Source organism: Phragmites australis, chromosome 3, assembly GCF_958298935.1.
Source record: "Phragmites australis chromosome 3, lpPhrAust1.1, whole genome shotgun sequence".
In the NCBI taxonomy this organism is placed as follows: Eukaryota; Viridiplantae; Streptophyta; class Magnoliopsida; order Poales; family Poaceae; genus Phragmites; species Phragmites australis.
This window is the reverse complement of record NC_084923.1, coordinates 27,538,630-27,545,540: the sequence shown is the minus strand read 5'-3', so window position 1 is coordinate 27,545,540 and position 6,911 is coordinate 27,538,630. Positions and strand designations below refer to the sequence as shown.

The 6,911-nt window shown below is 42.0% G+C and overlaps 1 pseudogene; it reads right to left on the bottom strand.

Moving 5' to 3' along the window:
* Window positions 1-866: 866 nt before the first annotated feature.
* Window positions 867-6,547, bottom strand: LOC133910626 (protein SHORT-ROOT 1-like; annotated as a pseudogene).
* Window positions 6,548-6,911: the final 364 nt, after the last annotated feature.

Below are 6,911 nucleotides of genomic sequence, written 5' to 3'. Positions count from 1 at the left end.
TTGAGCGTGCAGAGACTGGAAAATGCTTAAAAACGGAACCTGGTGTTCAATACAAGACTAGTAGTACTTGGGGGTAAATCTCGTAGAAAAGCCCGACAAGAAAGATGATTAGAGTGTCTCAGTATAATTCGCTCCTTCGCTTACAACGTTTGGAGGCTGAGCATATCGTGTGGGTCTAGTGTACAACCTATGTAGAGTGTAAAACTATTCGAATAGCCGTATCAACGGTCATAGACATAAGACATCAGTAACCATTTTAACTAGACTCTGAGTGCGTGTGTCTTGATGAGTGAGTGTGTGGACTAGACGTCCGTGTGATGAATCCTGGCTCGATCACCAGAAGCTGTGTGGTACTAAAGGTACAATAGATGTGATGATAAGGACTGCGGAGTGAGGTGTAGCCTCTCCCAGTACCAAAAAACCCAAGATATTGATTGTTACCTGGTTTTGAACTATTTAAACTATTTTAAAGTCATAGATGATACAATTGAATATCTGCATAAACTGTTTTACGTTTAAAACTAAACCGTAAAGCCTCATCCTTAAATTACCCCTTTATGCATCTGTCAACACCTTAAAATAGTATAGGATTTGTTGAGTATCTTTCGTACTCACTCTTACTGTCGTTTAGATGAGAAAGCTGATGCCAACTTTGTCGGAGGTAAAAGCGAGGATGAAGAGTAGTTTTAGAAGTCGTGTTCGCACCTTAGTTGCTTGTGGTTGTGAGTATTTGCTTTCTGTAGTGTTTTGTCGGCCGTTCGGTCAGGTTTATAATTTATTGTATAGTTTGTAACCTTTTTTACTCTGAACCTTAATATGTATGTACGAAATTTGATTATGACACTACAACTGTTATACCATGTGTATCAGTTACTTGATCTAAGGACTAATATAGGAGGTATAGAAAATTCAGAGATGAAAGTCTTACACGTGTCATTGGCAACGTCGTCGTTGAATGCCACAGGAGAGAAGCCCGCTCACCGCATGTGCAGTGCCCATGAAGCCCCTGTCACCCGCCTCTCGACGGATTCCGACGCAGGGCCAGACAAAAGGTCTACAATGGCACACTCGGCTGCCCTCTCCAGAATGAGTCTGTCGTTTATTGTCTTTGGGAAGATCACTTCGAGCGAGTCCATGTACGCTGAGAAGAACCGAATGCCCTCGCTAAACACTTTCATGAACACTGCTTCCGTGTCAGCTTCCTTAGCGGACGACGCGTCTGAATCAGATGCCACAAGGTCACCCTCCTCCTCGATGACGGTGACCACCCACAGCTCAAGCTGGCGGAGCAACGTGACAAACGCGTCACGCCGCCCTACCCTGCCCGGTGTGACTCCATGCAACGTGTTGACGCAGTTGACTGCGAGCGTAGTGGCGGCACCTCCCTCACGGAGGTCGAGACCATCGAGGTCGGACTCGGTGAGGCCCCCCCCCCCCGTGGTGCACGGCGCGAAAGCTGAAAGGCACACCCATTAGCCGCGCAAACTTTTTGAGGCACTGTGCAATCTCCCGCATCACGCGTTGCATGGCTGCGGACGGCGTGGCAGTGAGCACCACGGTGGTGATGGATAGATATGTCGTGTCGCCCGATGACTGGGAGGCCAGCACTTCAAGTAGAGTCGGCCACTATGTGTAGAACGTGTTGCTCATGTCAAGGATGTGCAGCCATGGTGGCTGCGAAGATGACGATGCACCGGCCGCCTCCAGGAACGACTCGAGTATGGCCCCGTTTGCGGCAACGGCCCGAACAACGTCCAAGGGCTCAGCTCCTGGAACTTGAGCACCGTGCGGAGTGTGAACTCGAAGAACATGTTCCACTCGGACGCAGCAACGAGCGTCTACAGCATGAGCGAGCCAGAGGTCGTGAGGCACGCGAAAAGCCCTGGAGAAAATAGGACGTGAGCTTCTGGTCCACGTCCCCATACGGCGATGCCAGCTTGTTGAGCATCCACATGAGCTACTGCACGCGCTGGCTATCGTGCATGGCCACCGTGCACGCACTCCAGTAGCTGCTGTGCCGCCCACCTCCTAGGGGCACCGCCACCCTATGATGAGGTTGTCATGCCTCCCGCGATAGAGGACGACACAGGGGAGCAGAAGTCGAGGTTAATTTTGACCGAAGGGAAGGAGAATCCACTGCCTCGAACAATCCATGTCCACTGGTGCGCCATTGACAGGGCGGTGTAGGTGTGGGTGTCGAAGATGACGAGAGCGATTGCGTGGGTGCCAAAGGTTGCACGCAACTGGAAGGGCCGGGATGAGGTCGAGGACAAGGATGAGGAGGAGAAGTCTTCATGCATGTAAAAGTGGTGGTCTTTGCCGTATTCTTCTTGGTACGATGTCGGTTGCTAATCGAAGTAGTACCCACCTCCTCCACCGCTGCTTCTACCGCTGCCGGTGTGATAGTAGTAGCTGTTGCTACTGTTATTGTTGCTGTTGTTTTTGTGGGAGTGAGAGTTGGAGTAGTAGCGGTGGTTGTGGGTGAGCAATCAAGGCCTTCCTAGTATATACCTTCTAGATTTCAGGAGTATCAAGTACCACATGATCGGTTCCGTAATATCCGGACTTGCCAAGTATGCACATGGCACACCCCATCCATATATGGTACACCCCTTATACATAGATACCCCATAGTTAGATATTCGATAGAATGAATGAGTGAGGGAGTGAGAGGTGGTCGATTGGGCTTTAGAGTCCGCTCTAAGCCTTGGCGGTCAGACCGCGGGGAGGCCCGATCAGATTGCGGGCTGGCCCATTTGCAGAAAGTCTTCGCTCTCTTTCCCTTCTTCTACCACTTCTTCTCCTTATCCTTCCTAAATGGTTTTGTGCTATCCAACTACCCTCAAACAATTCCCACTCATATATTTATGTGGACATTCAAGGTGTTTAATTACATGACATTGTAAAAAGTTTTTGGAATATATAAAACAAAAACAAAAAACATGAAACATAATGTCTTGGTGCATATGCATGCTCGACATCTAGGTTGGGGTTTTCGAGGAGTGACATCATGATTTGAGTAATTTATTTGGAGGAGACCAACGCGGGTTGCATGGATGAGTGGGTGGTAGTCTTGCTCAAATCATTTAAAGACTGATTCATGGTGCGATCGGACTAAGTTTTATTGTACAACCACAAGGTAAGTATGGGATTGGCCTGGCCCATTAATTTAGCTTTACTCCCAATATGACCAGATGGTGGCATGGGGAATAGAATGGTGTAATTCCTTGGATCCATATGGCGCAAGAGGGGGCATACATAGTTGAGGTGTAGTTCATGCATTGGTGAAAGCTTAACAGGTAGACACATATTGAGAGGGGTTTTATAAAGGCCTTTTAGTGATTCCTAGTCACACACCTCGGAAGTGTGTAAGTGTTTGACTAACACATGCAAAATAGGAAATCACAACTTGTGGATAAAGTGTATAATGTTTGCAGAGTATAAAACTGATTAATCAGTCATGCTGATGATCAAGAGTGGCGAGGAACGCTCACATGATTAGAACTTGATTGTTTGGTTAGTTGGTCAGTCACGATTGTAGAAACCATAGTTGAGGTGATTGGATCGGTGTTGGTCAACCTTGGTAGTGAGAATTGATGGAATTATGTCCCGATCTTCTGAAAGGTGTCCAGATATGTGGATTTGTGAAGTTTAGAACTTGATGATCCACAAGCTCCGACCAGAATAGATTGAATCCCTCGCAACCACTACACCACTACTTCATGGTTATCTATCGTGTTGAATGCAGTTGACCTTACCAAGAAGGTTTTTCCTACATGCGAATTAAGAACACAAGCAAGATGAAGATGCAATCTGAAACTCTATTGTAAATTTAGTAAGTTCACAAAGTGGGGTTCCTTGAACCAAACAAGCGGCAAAACTGCAATGTAGCAGAATAATCCAAGGAAAACCCGAATTTTCCAGGTGTCTATGCCTAACTATATATAGAGGATGAAATTGTGCCTCGGGCGATTGCAGCATGCACAAAATGAACTTCATAGTGGGGCTAGATCCGTTGGAAAGATCATCTCATGTCCTTTCTAGGCTATATTTAAACTCCTTTGTAGGACTCTGTATAAAAGAGATATGATCTGATTGCCACACGGTTGTATGTTTGAATCCGAATCAAATTCTGAGCCCAAGTTGACTCTTTGCAATCTTTATTTCCACTTCTCGAATGAGTTTTGAGGCGGGACCAAATCCATTGGAATGTAGATGATGCCCTCTTTCCAGATTGTGCTCACACATCTACATTAGATTTCAAATGAAAGAATTATTAATACTTCTATCTAGGCTTATCAACAGACTCCAAATTTGATTCAGATTCTGAATCTGTGTGGGACATGGATTGCAATTTGAATTGGCTTGGCTTGGAAGTTATTTGATGGCTTGTAAAACATTGGAGAACCTTCGTTGTATTCAAACCAAGTTTGGCGAGAGGGCCCCCAACCCACAAGAGCATATCGAGGATAATAATCTGACAACAAACAATTCTCCAACATCAGTCAGTAGCATATTCTTACCCAACATAAATAAAAGTTTCATAACCGAATTCACCAGTCATTTCTCTTGAGTGGTTCGTATCCGGAGGTAGCATGGTCACATCATTCTCCCTTTCTTTACAATAAAATGTTCTCGATTTGGACAAACATTTATTATTATATATAGCATTATCTTGCCCATAAACTTCTACACAACGGAAAATACGCAAGGAGCTCTCGTTATGTAATATCATACGTTCTTTATCAAATAATTTTAGTCCTCTTTGAAATCATTGCACCTGATCATAATTGGCTTATAATAGGCAACATTGGTACAATATATGCATGTTTCACTTGTTGCTCCCCTTCTTTAAAAGAGGTGGTATTGTATGGCAACTTGGTATTAATTTTCCTAATGATTTGCATCTTCTGTACAAAGAAAGGTAAAACAATGTTTTTGGTGTATGGTATTAGCCAACCATGCTCCCCTTCTTGAGAACTATTATGTAGGTTCCAAACAGAACTAGAGAAACTTACATGACATGAATAGTGCTACTACAGTCCTCTAAATGATCACATTATGGCACTATAATAGGAGGTTTTAGATTTGATCAAATATAAACTTGATGCACCATGTACTCTTCTTTATCATTGTATTTGCCAATAAGATGAAAAGTATTTTGTGACAAGTATGACAAGTCAGAATTAAGTTTGAATTTCTCCTCTAAACTATTCAGATCACAAAGAACATCAAATTCAATATAACCTAAAGTGTTTAGAGAAGATAGTAATTTTAGCTCTTCTTGATAACTAGCAATGGATCGAACATATTTAATTTGAGAACAAGTATATGTTTGTAAAACATAATTAACACATTCATGCACATGCTGTGATTGTGATATAAGTGAAACATTAACATACAACTCTTTTTTATCACAAGGAACAGCAAGCAAATCATCTTTTAACAAAGGTGAATCAGGAATTGGTTCTATTAATAGTTGCTCTACAATAGCATGATTGGTGGACAATTTCTGCACATCAAAACAATTCTCACCTTGACTAATTGTAGCACGCATTTCATTACCTTGGTTCTCTTCCTCAGCTGATATAGGTGCATTACCAATTTCACTATGTCAAGACAGGGATGTAGTAACACACATACATGTTACTATATATAATAAATGTGTTACAGAGGTTTGTAGTAACATATTTGATATATGTCCTTGTTGCCTATGTTACTACGGTAGAGTCTATTATCGAACAATAGTGGTTTCTATATGTAATAAATGGTGTTACAACTAAACTATAGTGACACGTATGATATATGTTACTATAGACAGTAGTAACACATTTTTCATGTAGCATGCATTTTTTAGGGAAAAAAAGCAACTTGTGAGAATCGATCTAGGATGCCTCCCTAGCAAGCAAAGTGTACTACCGCTGCACTATTATATCTTATCATTAATAGTTTTTTCTATTTTTTCACATAGCTTTCCTACATATTGTGTGTTCCTATAGCAATTCTTTTTGTAACACCTTTTATACAGCTTTCTGACATATTATGTGTTCCTATAGCGCTTCTTTTTGTAACACATTTTCTATAGCTTTCCTGCATATTATGTGTTCCTATAGCGCTTCTTTTTATAATAGATTTTCTATAGCTTTCCTGCATATTATGTGTTTGTATAACACTTCTTTTGTAACACCTTTTTATATAGCTTTCCTGCAAATTATGTTTTCCTATAGCGCTTCTTTGTAACATGTTTTCTATAGCCTTCCTGCATATTATGCGTTAATATAGCACTTCTTTTTGTAACACTTTTTCTATGTGTTCCTGTACCCCTTTCATTGCAACACCTTTTTGAATCTCATGATGCATGTGCTACAGCCTACCTTTGTAACATGTTTGATGTGTTGCTGCAATATTCTGTTGTAACATATTTTTTAATGTGTTACAGGAATGTGTTGCCAAAGCTATGTTTTCTAGTAGTGTTTGTACCTTCTTCAAACATGCATGCAGCAACAAGTGTCTTCTCTTTCTCCTTGTTCTTCTTCTCTTTATCCATCGCTTTGTTGATTTCCTTATCCTGCAAAGCTTAGCTTGAACCACATGAGTAGATAAAGCAATGGTAGTGGAGCTCATTTGCATCTCCTCTGTCTTTTTAGTTTGAGTTTTCATGATCTGAAGCAACTCATTGATCTTCTATCCATGAATCTTCATGAACTTCTGCTTCTCCTCCTCAAACGTTCTACCTTCTATGGTTACTAGCAGATAAGAGACAACAGAAAAATATTATCCCTATTAACTATTAGGTAGTGGAAGTGGAATTACACACTCTCAAGCATCATACCCCGCTCTTGCAAGTGTTCTTGCCAACCACAACAGGTGGCATAACTGGTGGATGGTTCGTGATACCATAATGGGAGTGA